The following is an 18,148-nucleotide window of genomic DNA, read 5'->3' as shown; positions in this document are numbered from 1 at the left end:
GCTGGTCAGGGCTGTGGAAGCAACAGAGCCTCCCTTTGTTCCTGAGCCCTGGAGGCCGCGAGCTGTGAGAGCTGACAAGCCGCCAGTGTTCTCATCCAGCTCGGGGAAGGGAAAGCCTGGTGCAGAGCCTGCGGGCAGAAAAGCAGAAGAGCTGAGTTTTCATTAATCAACAAAGTAATTAGGTAAGGCACAAGGTGGCTTGCAAAGGTGCACAGCATGCAACACTGCAGAGAGTGAGCAAAGAAATCAGGAGGAGCCGTGGGTGGAGGAGAAAGGAAATGAAGGAGCGGAAGCCTGGGATGAAATTAGGGGTGAAACTGACACCCAAAATATACAGCTATGAAACCCAGGACCCATCAGGAGGGCCATATGATCCTTGACACTTAAGACTGGCATAAGCCAGGTCTCAGAGGCTCTATCTTCCAGGCACAGAGAAATTCCTCTCACAGGTTTGTTTTTGTTTTTGTTTCTTGTTTAATTTTATTTGAGAGAGAGAGAGCTGGAGAGAGAGAATCCCAAGCAGACCCCAGGTCCAATGCAGAACCTGAAGGGGGGCTCGATCCCAGGACCCTGAGATCATGACCTGAGCTGAGCCCGGGAGTCAGAACTTAATCAACTGAGCCGCCCAGTTTTTATCTGGAATATCCATTGCCTCATTCCTACACCGAACACAGCGATCAGATTTTCTGTGGTTATTTGGTTTAATTCTTTCAATGGAGGCAGGAGAAAGATCCCATGCTCTAAGTCAAATAGGTGGGGCAGAGCTGTCTCTCTGAGACCCCCAATAATCTAGGGCTGTGTTCTTGGTCTTCATCTATCCCACTCTCTCTTTAGCTCTCTGCGCTGGAAGGAAGACAAAGAAAAGGGGAAAAAAATATTCATGTTTTTCTTACTGCCTGGGAAGGGCTAGGCTAGGAGATTTGCATCAGGTATTTCCTTCCGTCCTCACAATAAACGGAGGATGGGGGTAGTGTTTCCCCCATTTTCTAGAGGTTTCTAAATTTACTTGATACTGGTATGTGTCAGATGCAGGGTTTGGACCTGCAGCTGACTTAGATGATAAATCTAATATAGCTATAATTTCTGCTTAAATCAATCAATTGGCAAGATCTTTCTAAGATCTACCTCGAGCCGGGCCCCAGAGGTATCCCATAATTCCACCGAGCTCTCTGATCTGTTTGCTCACACTCTGCATGGGGAAAGTATCCGTGGATAAAAGAGGAGTCACAGGGGATTTTATCTCTTTTATATTCCAGTGATATTTCATTTTACTATTTCATTATTATTTTTTTTTTCTCCCTGATCATCCTCCCTAAAGCAGTATACTGGTCAGGAAATTAAAAATGAGCAGAAAACCTTCCCCACCCCCCCAGCTACTCTTTATCTAAGCAAGGCATAGCTAGCTAGAGGTAATTTCAATCCATTTTTTTGAGAAAAGACTGCCTGCCTTGGCGTGTTTTTATCTGTAATACCATCAGGCTGTACACGAATCCAGGACAGAGTGTCTTCATTGTATTATGTGGGAGAGAAATAGAGTCAAAGTCATCTTAACTTTGTAATGAATAGCATTTTGTCAGAGTGAATATTTGGCTCGTGGGATGTTAAAGGAGAAACAGGACTGAAATGCTTTAATAGTCCAGAGACTCGCGCAGCAAAATGAATTTATTGCTTTTAGTCGGATTCCCAGTGGACAGCCCATAATGAAACTCGTGATCTGATAAGAACGCCTGGGTGTAGGAGACTCGCCGGCAGGCGGGAGCAGCATACTGATTACGGGGCTCTCAGGAGACCCGAGGTGACCCCCCACACCTGCAGCAGAAATGGCGGATCCCCTCCACTCCCCACCCCCCACCCCCCACCCCCGGGCTGGGCCAATTGATACGCGGAGTAAATGTGTGAGAGCCTTGCGGGGGGCCGGGGTGACGGTGCCAGGCTGGAGACCACTGATTTTGAGGGTTGGCTGTGCAGAGATTATTAGAGCACAAATAGGACCCTGACAGCCTGATTGTACTTGGAGGAGCTGGCAAATGAATCACGCCAATGTGGTTCCTGAAGCGGGTATTTTTTACAGACCTCAAAACCCAGAGAAGTGGGTCTTCGGTCTCCGGGTGTTGAATAACCAAGTAAATTAATTTGGCACGTCTGACCTCCATGAGGCCACTCATTGGACAGAAGCAAAAACTGACAGAGAGGGGAGGACAAACAGGAATTGGAAGGGGGGGCGGGGTTAATGCTTTTTTTGCCAAAGGAGAGAACTGCCATAGGGAGGGGTTTTTGGTCTTCACAAGGAATAAAAGGTTAGTCATTCCCATGGCCTCAAAGATGGAGGAAAGCCCAAAAAAACTCATCGCATAAACCATTTCAAACCTGGGAAAACAGAAGTGGAAGGCGAGAAACATATATATCTTATTTAGAGGAAATTCTAATGAGTATCAATTGAGATGAAGAGACAAATCCATACATAGCTTTCTCCTCATAGCTAAGAGGCAGATCTTGAAGCTTACATCTCATCGCTCACCCTATTTATGTGTGTGTAATAATAAATCATTTCATTAGCTTTGGGCTTATTCCACTGGGTTGAATGTCAATAGAGACCATATTACCAGGGGAGTACAGATGGGCACAGCACTTTGGAAAAAAAGCTGGCATTATCTCCTAAAGTTGAACTTTAATATACCCTGATACCTAGGGGTTTCACTTAATTCTTACACATAAGCAACACAAGATATGTATAAGAATGTTCCTAATACTAGAACCTGGGAGCAAATGCTTATAACTGAAGAGGACAGTTGGTAGATTTGCATAATTGATACAATACAGTAATCAAACAAAGGAACCACAGCAATTTTACAACAGTATGGGTAAATTTCTTCAACCTGATATGCAAGTGGGAAAAAAAAGCTCAAGATTGATCAAAATGAATATACCCTTTTTGTAAAGTTATGAACAATTAAAATGATATCCTTTTAAAGGACTACATAGATCTACAGAGAACACACGCATGTATATGGGAAAGCCTGGGAATGATGATCGTAGAATTTAGGACGATTTGGGATGGGCCGGAGTGGGACTATGTGGTGGGATGTGGGTTGTGAAGGTCCTGGCTTTTCTTTTTGGGTGCTGGGTTTTCAGGTGTTCATACAGATGACTAAAGAAGAAATAAATAGAAATGGACCATGCACGGGCCAGTGTTGAGAGTGTGACTAAGGACTATGATGATGAATCCAATTATGGTACCTAAGATCCAAAGGGAAAACCAATGAATGAATGAATAAACAAACAAACAAATAAATAAAAGGAATCATGCTGATCCCAGAACACTTCATTTAGTACTTGGTGTTTAACAGGATTTCATAGCCATACTGATGAAAATAAAAATTTGAATCTAATCAGGTTCCTTGGTGAGAACGTTCTCATAATTAGTACTGCAAGCAGAGCAGCTCTTATATGCTGGTTCAAGTTTTTGAGTCTTGAATCAAGTACAGGCATAATTCATAAGAAGAAACTATTTTTTTTTCTGAATGTCCTGACATTTATTTCTTTCAATATTTTATCATGCAAATTTCAAATATATAGCAACATGGAAAGAACTTTACAATGAACATTCTTACACATATCACCTGGATCCTGCCACTCACAATTATTCTTATTTTATCACATCTCCTTCCATCCTTTTATCTGTTGATTTATCTCAGGTCTTTTGTTGTATTTCAAAATAAATTGTAAACCTCAGGATAAGTTTTCCTCAATACTTCAGTATTCATATCTTTAACTAGTTCCTGTATTTATTTTCATTTCTGATTTACAGGGGGAGTGTAGGTGAAAACAGTTAAGGGATTTCTGGAGTGAGAAAGAAAAGTGGATGTCAAGTAGATTTGAAACTGAAAGCAGTATAAAGAATGTGGCTTTGGGGGCGCCTGGGTGGTTCAGTGGGTTAAACCACTGCCTTCGGCTCAGGTCATGATCTCAGGGTCTTGAGATCGAGCCCCGCATCGGGCTTTCTGCTCAGCAGGGAGTCTGCTTCCTCCTCTCTCTGTAGCTGCCTCTCTGCCTGCTTGTCATCTCTCTGTCAAATAAATAAATAAAATCTTAAAAAAAAAAAAAAAAAAAGGAATGTGGCTTTCAAAACAATGCTTGTAAATGAATGCACTGGGGCATCTCAGGGGCAGCATGACCAGGTAACACGGTGCTTGCTGTTCTACCAGCCAAGGAGGACAAGGAGATCCCGAATGTAGCCCAGGAGAAACATGATTCAGAGCTGGGCAGGACAAAGGAAAATGCACATGAGGAAGTGTTGAGAAGCAAAATCAAAGCCCCAGACTCTGGGTAGCCTCTGTGTCAGTTCATGTGTATTCTACAAAGGAGCACGGACAGTGCTCTTACATCGTTACTGTTCAGCTTCTGTTCTGAGCGGAACTGGCAGTGATTCCTTCAGATGGGAGAAGCCCGGGGTGCCTGGGTGGTGGTCCCGTCAATTGAGCATCCAACTCTCCGTTTCCGCTTAGGTCATGATCTCGGCTCAGGTTGTGAGATGGAGCTCCACGTCGGGCTCCACGCTCAGTGGTGAAGGAGTCTGCTCGGGATTCTCTCTCCCTTTCCCTCTGCCCCTCCCACCTATGCTTGCTGTCTTTAAAAATAAATTAATTTTTTTTAAAAAAGATAGGAGAAGTCTTAGTATAATTCTCACAAGCAAACATTATAGGCTTTGGCAAGATATTTTTTTACCCCAACACAACATCATGATGACCTGACCAAGAGGGATGAAGTTAGTATAGCTACCATGGTCTCAAATCAGTGCCCTCCGGCCAAGGACTGCCAGGTGGTAGGAGGGACCTCAGTTCCACGCTCTCCAAACTCCAGTTCAGAAGAGGAGACTACTGAGTAAGTTACTATTGTCCCGGTTCAGCCCATCACGTAGACCTTCCACCTGCCACCATATGTTTACTTTACATGTATATACCAATAGAATATAATATAGATCAATAAATGATAGTAAGGAAAATAATAAATATGTTTTCAGAAATGAGATAATCCTGACCAGTCTTGAAACACTTTTTCCATTTTTTATCAGAGGGAGAGTTTTCCATTTTTTAAAAGACTTTATTTATTTATCAGAGGGAGAGTTCTATCAAAACCATCCAAGAAAACCAATTCTTCGTATTAGGGACTATCATCAGAGAACTTCAGCTGACACCCATCATGTAAGTTAATGAACATAGACATAACCTGGAATTAGGACGCACGAATATTTAGCTTATAAGATTAATAGTCACTTAGAAGGGAATAATCCAGTCCACAGTCTGCTTTTGTAAGTAAAGTTTTAGTGAGAGGCGCCTTGCTGGCTCAGTTGGTGGAGCATTCGACTCTTAATCTCAGGGTCATGAGTTCAAGTCCCACCTTGGGTGTGGATCCTACCCCCCAAAATTATAAAAAATAAAAAATATAGTTTTGGTAGAACACAGATGTAGGCATTAATGCATGTGCTGCCTATGGCTGCTTTTGTACTCAGCACCAGTGTTGAGTAATTGCGATGGAAATTATATGTCTCAGGAAGCCCAAAATGTTGACTCACTGGCCCTTTACAGAAACAGTTTGTGAAGCCCTGGACAAAAGGTGGTGGCTCCCGGGGAAGGTAGCTGTTTATGAAGGTGAAGTGTGCTTTCCAGACAGTCCTTTGGAGCCCCCGACGCATGCGTGTTTCTTGCCACACTCACTTCATCAACCAAAAAAGTCTGTCCCCATTGTTCCTTTACACTTCGGGTCTCTGCATCATTTGAACAAAGAGTCCTACAGCTTTTCAAAGTTCAACCAAGCCACCAACCAACCAAGCACCATCTATAGTAGCGATTCTCAATCCTGGCTGCACAAAAGAATTATCTGGAACATTTTTTTTTTTTTTTTTTAAATCCCAGCAGCCTGCCCTGCAATTGAAATTAAAAAAACACACAGAAACAAACTTCCCAAGTGATTCGATGACACATCTGGGTTGGAGAACCATGAGTGTGGAGAGCAAGGAGGTCGGTACCCAGTGAGGTGACCCTAGAGAGAGGCCTTGGACAGGAACGGGTGTGAATGAGAGCCCTGGAAAGTGGACAGGCTTGACGGGAGGGAACCCCAAGGGGCAAGAGAGACTATAGGAGGTGAATCAGGCCTTTCACAGGTCAAAGTCTCTTAAAATTGATGTACAGCTAACTCTTGTGTTTTAATTGACAGTGCAAGTCAGCTTAATCTTTTCCCTCCTGGCCACTCAGACCCGGACGGCTGCAGTAAAAGGTGCAAATTGGGAACATATTTAAAGTTGGCCTTGATTTAAAAGAACAACCTAATGGGAATTTTAAAACATGCAAGGCTACTACACAATCATCCTGTACCTTATCCATCCTTGGGGCCTTGTGGGAGGTCATTTCAGTATCAGAGGAGGGCATAAAATGGCAGTGAGAGAGAAAATGAGAACAAAAAAATAATGCCTTGGTTACCACGGGTAGGAACCTGGGCTATATTCTCGTCTCACGTTTCCTAGTGATGCTTGGAACTTTTCCTCCAGAGTCTTTGAAGCTCAGAGGGTCAGCTGTGCACCAGGTAGTGGGGGACTGTGGAGGCCCTAGGTTAGGACTTCCTATGGGGACAGAGCTAGTAAGCTCTGAAGGCTTCTCTGATAAAAAGAATCTCTGATTTTACCCATAAGCCACCGGGGATCCGGCTGTAAGTCAAGGGGAGGGCACTCTTCTTTCCCCTTGAAATAGTGCCTTAAGCAAACTGACCTTCTGGAGAGCACCTACCCCGACCTACTGGGACCCACAGTTCCCAATACGGGAAAGACAAAAGAGACTCTGAAGTAGTTGTGAAGATTCTTTTTTGTACGTTTGAAGTATAATTGATATGTAACATTAATTTCAGGTGTATTGCATAATGATTCGATATTTGTATACATTGCAAGATGATCACCCCAGTGAGTCTTGTTATGGCACAGAGTTCCTGATTATTTTTTCTTGTGATGAGAACTTTCAATATCTGCTCTCTTAGCAACTTTCAAACATCTGATACAGGGTTACTAACCATGTACTGCCATGCTGTACATGCCATCCCTGGGACTTCTTTATTTTATAACCGGAAGTTTGTAACTTTTGACCCCCTTCCCCAATATCATCCCCCCTCCATGGAAGATTTTTCTTTTTGAAAGCCCCCCAGATGACTGCAGGTGGGGGTTGGAAGGAAGGGGTTGAGTGGGTGCACACACAGGTGAGACGAGCAGGGGCAGAGAGAGCCCCTAACGTGCTTTCTTCTCGCCTTTTAGACTTGGAATTTCTTTCTTTTTTTGAGAGAGAGAAAGAGCAAGTGAGCACAAGCAGGGGGAGGGGTGTAGGGGGAGAAGAAGAGAGAGACTCTCCTGCTTAGCACAGAGCCCAATGTGGGGCTCGAAGACCCTGAGATCATGACCTGAGTCAAAATCAAGAGTCAGAGGCTTAACCAACTGAGCCACCCAGTAAGTAGCTCCTAGATCTGGAATTTCTATTTCCCTCTAGAATGTCTTTCATCATCCCAATCCCTCCAAACTGTAGCCATATTTCAAGATCACTTTAAAAGGTCACCTCCATGTGCAGGTCCACGGATGGTCCCCAGCAGAGCTGGTCCGTCGCATCATGTTTCCTCAGCACTCACTTGCTTTCTCTCTCTCAGCAGTGTTGCGATGTGTCTTCAAGTCCTTCCCCTGCCTGGTTGTGAGCTCCTCAGGACATGGGCTCCCCCTCCCTTCTCCCTGCCCCTGCTTGCCCAGCCATACAGTGCAGGCTTATGAAGCAAATCTACCCATTACTCTGTTTGGATGTGTTAACCAGTATCTTAAAATTATGCTTAAATTGCCTCCTATAAAGAACAGATAATGTACGTGCCAGGCACTGTGGCCTGTGTTGGGGATGGAAAGATGAATGGAAAACAGCTTCCAGTCTCCAGGGTGTTACTGGAGAGTTTACTGGGGAGGCTCACAGAACTACAGGGAAGAGAGTTGAGCTACTTTAGACGCAGGAGCAAGGCACTGTGGGAGCAAAGAAGGATTTGCTTACCTCGCCTGGAGAGTAGGAGAATTTAGGCAAACTCTTAACACTGAATCTTTGGGGGGTGGGGGGGGTGAGGAGGGGAGACAGGAGGTTGATGGGTGGAGGAACATTTTAGAGTGTTTAGGTCTAGAATCATGGGGGGAAAGAACAGAAATGTACCCTCAGCCAGTCACTCTGAGGGGAGCTACTCTCTTTTCTTGGACCATTACAGTTCTGGGGATGACCACTCGGCCCACTGGCTGGACCAAAATTGGCAGCCCCCATTATTCAGGGATCATAAGAGAGAAAAAGCTAAAAGGAAAACCTGTAAAATTAGTCGATTTTACACAACTCAGCAGGCAGTAATAAGACCCCTGCATCATTTTGTCAGAGAGGCCAGTAATTTTAGGGTGGGAACTGATCCATTTACACAATGAGAGAATTTCCCTCATGCACAAAGTGTTCCATAGCAATTTGTGGCCTCACAGAATGCCATTTATAGTCCCTGCAGTGGCAGGAAAATTAGGGGGCCGAGTGATTATTAGTCTAATCACAGAGCTGAAAGATGCATTGGTCATACTGGTCTACTTTGCATCTCATGCCTGCAGGGACCGCTCTTCTTGGCTTTCAGCACTGAAGGAACAAAGTGGAAAGAGCCCATCAGTTCCTCTGTTAGATATTATCTTTCAGCTTGATCCTCATCGGCTGCTAACTAGAGTGGAGGGTCTGAAGTCATTACCCAGAACAATGCTCCATCTTCATTTAAAGAAAAAAAAAAAGGCTCTTAAATCCTTTGTAGAGAGTCAACCTGAGCTCAGGAAGCTGGATCTCGATGAAAAATGAAATCCCAAAGAAACCCTGACTGTTTTGCACAAAACCTCCCCATCATCTTTCTAAACAGTTCGTTTAAATGTTGTACTTTATTCTTGCGGAATACTTGGATGGTTCCCAATTTGCATTTTGTGAGGAAGAAATAAACATGATCTCCCTGTCTGGATTGCACTGAGAGGTATTCATAGCAGGATCTCCCTTTGTTGTGCTCCGCTAATTGCTAATTACCTAGTGATGGATGGAAATCACACAGTTGGTATTTCATGCTCACAGTCTCTCAGTCTGTTTCTTCTACTTAAAGGAAAAAGGCTGAAATAGTAAGGGATTACCAGCCCTATCCTTATCCATAAAAATAAGGTCTAGCTGGGTGGAATAACCCTTTGGAAGAGCAGAAGAGGCTTGGGGAAGGAAGATACCAGGGGCGGGTTCTCCTCAGACTCTGCCCTGATTTTACAGCAGAGGATTATGGGGGAAAACGTGCCTTGAGTCTCAGGCAATATGGAGGGAGGAATGGATGCTCCAACTCCACTAGTCTCCAAATGCTTTGTTCAGAGAAGAAATGGTACTAGCGATATGGGGAGCAAAGATAAAAATGAAATGAGATAAAATTAAATGTCCTTATGACCCACAGCCCACAGACAAATGCTTGAGGCAGGCAGAGTATGACCCTCCTCCAGGAAACTCCCAACTGTCTTCAAGCTTGGCTAGAGGGAAAAACAACCCTGGCTTCAGATAGCTGGGCCTCCAGGATCCTGTGTGTCTTCTTAGCATAGGAAAGTCCTTTTGGAAACTTCTCTTTGTCTTTACTTGCCCCAACTCCAAACAAAGTCTATAGTCAATTGCTCCCACAACCCCAGAGCCTCTCTTTCTGCCCAAGAGTCCCATCTTGGTGCTTTAACCACCTTTTTGCACCAAAGACGTCTCAAGAATTCTTTCTTGGCTGTCGTTTCCAGACTTCAAACCACATCAGTAATACTATGGCTTTGGGAAGTGTATGGAATTTTAAGCTTTTCTCACCACCTCCTTGGATGGTCTAATAACAAGATTATTGAGGGTGCTGTATTGTTAACTCCGTTTTGTACGGATGAAATTAAAAACCTGGGATGTCTGAGGGTCTGTTGGTTAAGCATCTGCCTTTGGCTCAGGTCATGATCTGAGGGTCTGGGAATCGAGTCCCACATGGGGTTTCTTGCTCAGTGGGGAGCCTGCTTCTCCCTCTGCCTGTTGTTCCCCCTCTCTGACAAATAAATAACATCTTTAAAAAAAAAGAGAGAGACAAGAAAGGCTAATGATCCCCCTAAGTGACCCCACTAGCTGATGGTAAAGCAGGCAGATCCCCACATCACATTTGTCGTCTGCACCGTGCTGCTGTGGCCACAGCCAGGTGACTGTCTCTCTTAGCATTAGTTTTACAGGATTTGGAATTTGGGTTTATAGGTTCATTCTGAGTAGGGAGGTTTTTATTTAGGACATTTTTTTTCTTCCTTTCTAGTGTGTCCTTGATGCCGAGAAATTAAGTATTAGCTCAAAATAAGAAAGTAAAATCTCTTGCCCTGCTAATTACCACTCTGGGATAACAGAGAACCGATAAAGCCAACCACAAAGTTAAGAGGGACCGATATTTTTCCCAAGGACACCCTGACATTGTAAAATGTCACAACAACCCCAGTCTGTAAGGCATCTTTCTTTCACTTATTCACTGAGAAGCCTTGTTTCCTAAAATCATAGATTACCTAAAATTTTGCTGGATGAAATTATATCAGCAAGAATGAGCTTTCCACTTTTGTCTGGAAGATGAGTCACTCTGCTGAGGAAAAGCAGCCTCCGTGACCAGTTGAGGCACAGAGGTTCAGATCAAGGGTTTCTGCACACATTTCACGTTAGCTTAACGCAGCAGTTTCCAAGAAAATAAGACCCCACGTCCGCTTCCCGATCCCGACCTATACACAGTCCTTCTTAGCACTAAGCCTATCTAAACACTGGTTCATTGCACAGAAAGATAGCATTTCATACCTACCAGGATGGCTATCATCAAAAGGATGGCAAAAAGCTAGTGTCAGTGAGGATGGGGAGAAGTTGTAGCCTTCATGCATCGCTAGTGGGAATGAATGTACAATCATGCAGCTACTGGGGAGACAGTTTGGCAGTTCTTCAAAAAGCTCAAGGCAAAATTACCACATGGCCCAGCAGTTCCACTTCTGGATATACCCCCAGAAGGACTAAAAGTAGGGACTCAAACAGATATTTGTACGTCCATGTTTGCAGGAGCGTTATTCCTGATAGCCAAAGTGTGGGAACAACCCAAGTGCCCATTGATCAATGAATGAAAAAACAAAATGTGATACATACATACAATGGAATATTATTGATCCCGAAAAAGGAATGAAATTCTGAGACATGTCACCATTGGGTGAACCCTGAGGACATCATGCTAAGTAAAACAAGGCAGTCCCAGAAGGACAGATACTGAATGATCCCACTTGTATGAGAACCTAGAGTAGTCACAGAGACAGAGGTAGGGGAGTGGTTGCCAGGGACGAGGCAGGGGGGAAGCAAGGAGAGGAGGAGTTGATGTTGAAGGAATACAGTTTCAGTTGCACAAAATGAAGAATTCTGGGGATGGATGGAAGGTGGAAATGTTGGTACAAAATGTGAATGGACCTAACGCCATTGAATGCCTGAATCATTTCTAAATGGTTAAGATTGTTAAAAATGGTTATATGGTTAAAAAAAATAAATTAAACTATTTCAATGCTGCCTGAACTCCACCCTTTCCCCACTCTTATACTAATTCTGTTTTCCCCCTTTGCTCGGTGGGACACTCACCATTCTTCTGGGATGCTGCCATCTCATAGCGATAAGAAAATAAACCTGATTTGTCAGACTGTAGGTTTGTCCCTAGTGAACTTTGGTTGATAGGACTGTGAAAGTCGTCACTCCTCTCTTTCTGGCAAACCAGATCTCATGATAATGGACTTTCTAATACAGGCACGCGGTGACCTTAGGGATATTGCGGATCAGTTCACTGAGACAGAGGGAAAGCTAAATTCAGGCTCCTGCTGATGACTAAGTTTATTCTTTCTTCTCCCAGGGCCCTGAGTGGCCATCACGCATGGCTCCAGGCAGAGGCTGGGCAGCAGTGTGTTCACGCTTATCCCTGTGCTCTCTATCCCCCTGGCTGCAGGCCCGTCTAGATAAAGTACTGTTCATCCTTGTCCTTCTGAGATGATGACTCTTCAGGTAACACCACCAGCTTCCTGACCCCGATCCCAGCTGGGCTGCTGCCTCCGACTCCCACTATTCTGAAGTCCTGTTTTGCTTCTGGTCCTATCTTGCTTTTTCACATTGACTATACCCATTTGGTTACCTCTCATTGTTTTTTATTTTTTCTTTCTTTTCTTTTCTTTTCTTTTTTTTTTTTTTAAATTTCATTGCTGTTGGTTTTGATCAGGGTTTAAGGATGAGAGACAGGGAATATGGCAAAGAATGAAGATACTGTGTCATCTTGATCAGAAGATCTGGTTCAAAACTTTAACAAGACTGAGCATTAAAAGATTAGGGAATCTCTCAGCCATAGAATTTAAAATGAAAATACTAAAATAATAAGTAAAATAAAATAAAATGAAAATACTACTGGGAATGATCTGAAGGGGCATGTGCACCCAAATGTTTATAGCAGCAATGTCCACAATAGCCAAACTATGGAAAGAACCTAGATGTCCATCAACAGATGAATGGATAAAGAAGATGTGGTATCTATATATACACAATGGAATACTATGCAGCCATCAAAAGAAATGAAATCTTGCCATTTGCAACAACATGGGTGGAACTAGAGGGTATTATGCTGAGTGAAATAAATCAATCAGAGAAAGACAATTATCATATGATCTCCCTGATATGAGGAATTTTAGAGGCAACGTGGGGGGGGTGGTTGGAGGGTAGGGAAGGATAAAAGGAAACAAGATTAAGAAACTCTTAATCTCACAAAATAAACTGAGGGTTGCCGGGGGTGGGGTGGGGAGAGGGTGGTGGGGTTATGGACATTAGGGACAGTTTGTGCTATGGACATTGGGGTGAGTACTGTGAAGTGTGTAAACCTGGAGATTCACAGACCTATACCCTGGGGCTAATAATACATTATATGTTAATAAAAAATAAAAGATTTTAAAAAAAGCAAATAATACTGGGTGCCTGGGTGGCTCAGTGGGTTAAATGTTCGACTTTTGGTTTCTGCTCCGGTCATGATCTCAGGGTCCTAAGATGGAGCCTCGCATCAGACTTGGTACTCAGCATGGAGTTTGCTTGTCCTTCTCCCTCTGCTCCTCCCCATATTCTCCTTCTTATAAATAAATAAAATCTTTGGAAAAAGAAAATGAAAATACTATTAAGCCATCAGGTAGGTGCAAAACCATCTAGCAATGTTCTGATTTTCTAAAATGAAGACTACTTTGCTTTTTCTGGGGGGGGGAATATCAACCCTCAAATTCTTTCCATTTTCTTTGCTGCCTCCACTTTGCTAGTTTCACCAGTGGGGTGATCCAACATGGCGCCACCACAAGTGGGTAAGTATATACAAGTCTTGTATAATAACACCCTAATCCTGGCAAATGATGAGATGATCAGTTTGAGAAATAGTGACAGTGGCCCAGAGAACGATAGTCTTAATTTTTGGATGTTACAGTAGGGACTGTCAACTAAAACCATGAGCAACCAATAACATGATTAATAAGATTAATAATTGCATACAGAGTCTTACATAATAACTCTCCCAACTCTTCCAGCTTTAATCCTGGTCTACTTTGGTCAGCTGTGATTTGATGAAAAAAACAACAAATAAGCTCAATTGTTCTTAGAGCCTATCTAGGCAAAATTGTGACGTTAGTAGAGTTACTTTATTGTGCTTTTCCTTTTTCTTACACAATTCCTGTTTCTTTCTTTGAGTATCTCTCCTCTGTCTTGTTCATGTAGATCCTTGGAAAGAAACTGAGGCACAGTGTAGGGGAAAGGCACTACATGGGGGATTCAACACATTGAACTTTGGTTCCAGTTCAGCCAACAGGTAGCTCTGTGACCTTGGAGAGCATCTGAGTTTCAATGTAACTTATCTAATGAATTTCAGAAAAAGGAGTAGTTGCACCACTAAGATCTCTTGTGTGTGCACATTTCAGTAGTTTTAGGGTATGTCATTCCCACTAGTATGTTAGCTGATGAAGAATCATTTTTCTCTCAGAGATATAATAGGGAAATCTTGGAAACAAAAAAATGTCAAATCCTTTAATTTTTAACAATGATAATTTCAGGTACTATGGTAGGTTGATGGAGAAATATTTTTCTGTGGAAATCTTTCAAGACACCCTTAAATCACACACACACAAAACTTGATTTAATGATTTGAAAATCCAGAGCAGGGAAAGAAAGGGAAACATGATTTTTAATTTGCTAGCTTAATTACTTCCACCAGTTTGAAATGTTGATTGTGTGTCAGAGCTCTGTGATCCCTTTTCTCTTTGAAAAAAAAGCGCATTCTGTGTCACTCCCCATTTTTCCTCCATTTTCCTCTTGTGTTTATTTATGACGTTCACCATATACATTGCTTGTGGTTAAATTTACGTTGCTAAATAACACCATTGTAAATTGGGTACTGCCATTCCCTGGTCTTGTTTAGATCTCATCAGAGGAGCTCTATTAACTCGGAGATATTTTCGGTCACAGATAAATTGCTCTGTTCAATATGCATTTCAGTAATTTTTTGATTTAGACATGTGGTTGGTAATGGGCGTAATAATTCAGGAAGGGTGAGTTGAGGGGAGGGAATATCCTGAAAGGCTTGTATCTTTAGCAACATCCCCAAAGAGTCACTATTTTCCACCATGCGGTGTCTTCGTAGATTTGAATAAATAAAAGTTAATTATCTTTATAAAACAGTGTTAGAAATGGTGTCAGCTCTTTTGCTGTCCTTGTATATTCTGCTGTCAGCTTGAATCCAGATTGGCTTGGCGAGGAGTTTTGCCCCAGGGACCTATTTTAATAGCAGCATTTCTGATTTGTTATAATTTATGGGAATACATAGCCTATTAAAACGGCGATTTCAGAGAACAACTCTTGGAAGAACAACATTGATGGTTGGGTTTGTGGCTTGATTTCTGGGTCGCTCAAGTCTTCGTTCTTCCATAAAGTTTTTCCTGGTAGTTTCCTTTGTGTTTATGTTATATATATATATATATATTTCCTTTTAAAGAGTATGAGTGTCTTGAGGGAGAGATTTAGTTTACTTAAAGGACCCAATCCAGTATGCAAAAGTAATCTGCATGTGGCAGATTAAATAGACTTTTCTATCTAAACCCGGAAACATAGTACTTGTCTGAAGAATAACACACACACACACACACACACACACACACACACACAGCTGAGAAGTAGTTTATTGATTGGTTGCTTTGTTTTCAAAATGTCAAACAAATGGTCTGAATGATTTTTTCCCATTATTGAATTTATATATGAGCATGTGGGGGTAGGGAGGTAGGCATTTAATCAACTATCCTGACAGGTTGTTTTTGCCTTCTGAAAACAGTTTTAAATAAGAAAAACCTGGATCCATTAACTGATATGAAATTGCTTTAACCCCATGCACTGCATAAAATGTGGCATGTGCGTGTGTATTCTCATGCACACAATAATGAAATTATAAAAGGGAAAAGAACTTGACCATTGTTTTTTAAGGTGCTTTTCTCTCTTTTGAAAGAAAACAGTCATGTGTTATGAAAAGTAAACACTATAGCAAATAATAAAATAACAAAAGAACTCCTTTTCCTCAACCCCCTGGAACTACTTCCCAGAAAAAATAAGTATTAACTGCTTCTTATATAGCCTCCCAGAGATGTTTAATGGACACAAACGCATACACACATTCTATAGACTGTTCATTGTTTGAATGTTGATGATAATAAACATCTTTTCATATCAGCAAATATACTTCCATCTTTTTCATTTTAATGGCTGTAAAGTCATTCTTTGTATGAATGTATCAAATGTAAACAGTCTCATATTATTTTAAATCTAATACTTTCTATTATAAACAAAGCTGTGTATGAACATTCCATTATACATAACCTTGGCACACTTGATAAATTATATTTATTAAATTTTGGTAGATATTGTCAAAAGAGAAAGCCAGTTTGCATTTCCACCAAGAGTTTATGAAAGTGTGTGTTTCCTCGTATCCTTATCAATGCTGAGTTTTATCAAGATTTGAAATTTTTGCCAATCTGCTGTATGGAATTTGCTATCTCTACTGTTTTGAGCTGTCTTTCTTTAATTATGAACGATGTTGAATGCATTTTTATATTTATTGGCCACTTATATTTCTTTGGTCCATGAGCTTTCTGTTCATATTTGTCCATCTTAATTGTTCTTGATCTTAGGGATTTGTAACAGTTTCTGTGTATAATAAGGAAATTAGTCTACCATGATATTCATTTTTCATTATTCAAAAAATATTTATCAAGTGGCTATTGTATTGCAGGCATTGGAGATAGTGCAATGAACAAAGTAGATAACATCCTTGCTCTCATCCAAGTTATATTTATTGAGAAGAGACAAAAAATAAACAAGGCAAATAAACAATGTAAATAGTATGTGACCTAAGTGAGGAGATGTGGCCAGAGCTCAAGAAAAGTCTCTAGTGACTGCTTCTATCCTCTCAGCAAGAGAGAAAATAGGTCATTTACTGAAGGTGAGGGTCAGGGGGATGCTGGAGGTTTGAAGAGAGAGGACAAGGTATGAAACAGTTGCATAGGACCGAGGGAGAGGAAATGGATTAGGGACCTGGAGAATGATTGCCCTGAAACACCAGGACAATGATGAGATAAGTCTTGAGTGTAAAGTGACACCAGTCCGCATATTTGGGTGTTGTTTTGGCTGTTGTTGGAGTCAAGTTCAATTGCACAGCTACACGTGGGGAATTAGCAGAAAGCGGGATCTTGCCACATGTATTTTGGTATGGCTACTATAACAAAATACCACAGGTGGGGGCTTAAAGGGAAATTTATTTTCTCCTGCTTCTGGGTGCTAGACATCCAAGATGAATATGCCCGCAGGATGGTTTTTCTTGAGACGTCTCTGTCCTTGACTTGTAGATAGCCACCTTCTCACTGCGTCCCCACATGGCCTTACGCTTGCTCACATGCATCCCTGGTATCTTGTCCTCTTTTTTTGAGGACACAAATTCTATTGGATTAGGATCCCACCCTATGATCTCTTTAACCTGAATTATCTCTGCAATGACCCTATCTCCAAATATAGTCACATTGGGGTTATGGCTTCAACATACGAATTTGGGAGGGGAGGTGCATAATTTAGTCCACAACACCAGAAACAGTTTGAAGGAACAAGAGGGGACAAGTGAGTTGAGGACAGATGCAAGGGAATGATCATAATGATGACACATGGAATTTAAGGTAAGTAAGAAGGAAATTAAAAACTCTAGGTGAGTAAAAGATAGTAAGCTTATTGTTCCTCCTTATCTCTGTAGTCTAAGTCAAGGAAATGTTGGAGGTGGGAAACTAGAGAGAGCTAGCTGGAAATAAAGGAGCAGGGAGTAAAAGAGCAGAATGCTGGTGTTGGACTGTGAAAGGGTTGCAGTTATTGGTAATGAGATGTTTGACCATGGAAGTGTTAGTGGTTGGGATAAGGTGAAGGGCGAGATCATAGGAGGAAAAGAGGTCAAAGAATGCAGACCCCAGAATGTTACAAGGATCACCTCTGCGTATGTTGAAATCACAAAGAATTAGGACAAGGGTAGTGTTAAAGAGAGTGAAAGAAGCCAACTAGGACCTCAGAGGTCTTTGAGAAATGGAGGGAGGTGGTTTGGGCCAGGGGATGACTGTAGCAAAGAGGGCCAGTCTTAGGACAAGAGTTCTGATGTTGGGGAGAAAGAACCGATGGCCCACTCGTGACAGTGAGAAGCAGGAAGACGCCCACCTGATTTCCGGTCTAGAGATTAAGAAAGGGAGGAGAGAAGACAGACGCCACTGAAGAGGCCTGGAAGGAAGCTTTGTGCTCAAGGTCAACCAGGTTGCAGTTACAGCAGGAAGTGGATGGAAAAGTTCAGAGAAGAAACCAAGCATATTGGAGATCTGCATTTGACTATCTGCATGGTGGGGCAGTTTTAGGAATTAGGGATGGGTGAAGAGTGGGGCAAGAGGGGCACCTGGGTGGCTCTGTGGGTTAAACCGCTGCCTTCGGCTCAGGTCATGATCTCAGGGTCCTGGGATCGAGTCCCG

General features: G+C 42.3%; 1 protein-coding gene across 1 annotated transcript in view; it reads left to right on the top strand.

Annotated features, from left to right (window-relative positions):
• Positions 1-12,825, top strand: part of DUSP4 (dual specificity phosphatase 4) — a 277,349-nt gene extending 264,524 nt beyond the window's left edge. The window contains exon 5 of the transcript XR_009349683.1: positions 12,810-12,825. The gene's annotated coding sequence lies outside the window, so the exon portion shown is untranslated. The remainder of the gene's footprint in view (positions 1-12,809) is intronic.
• Positions 12,826-18,148: the final 5,323 nt, after the last annotated feature.

Source organism: Mustela lutreola, chromosome 18, assembly GCF_030435805.1.
Source record: "Mustela lutreola isolate mMusLut2 chromosome 18, mMusLut2.pri, whole genome shotgun sequence".
NCBI lineage: Eukaryota > Metazoa > Chordata > Mammalia > Carnivora > Mustelidae > Mustela > Mustela lutreola.
The sequence above is the reverse complement of the archived record's forward strand: the minus strand, read 5'-3'. Positions and strand labels throughout refer to the sequence as shown.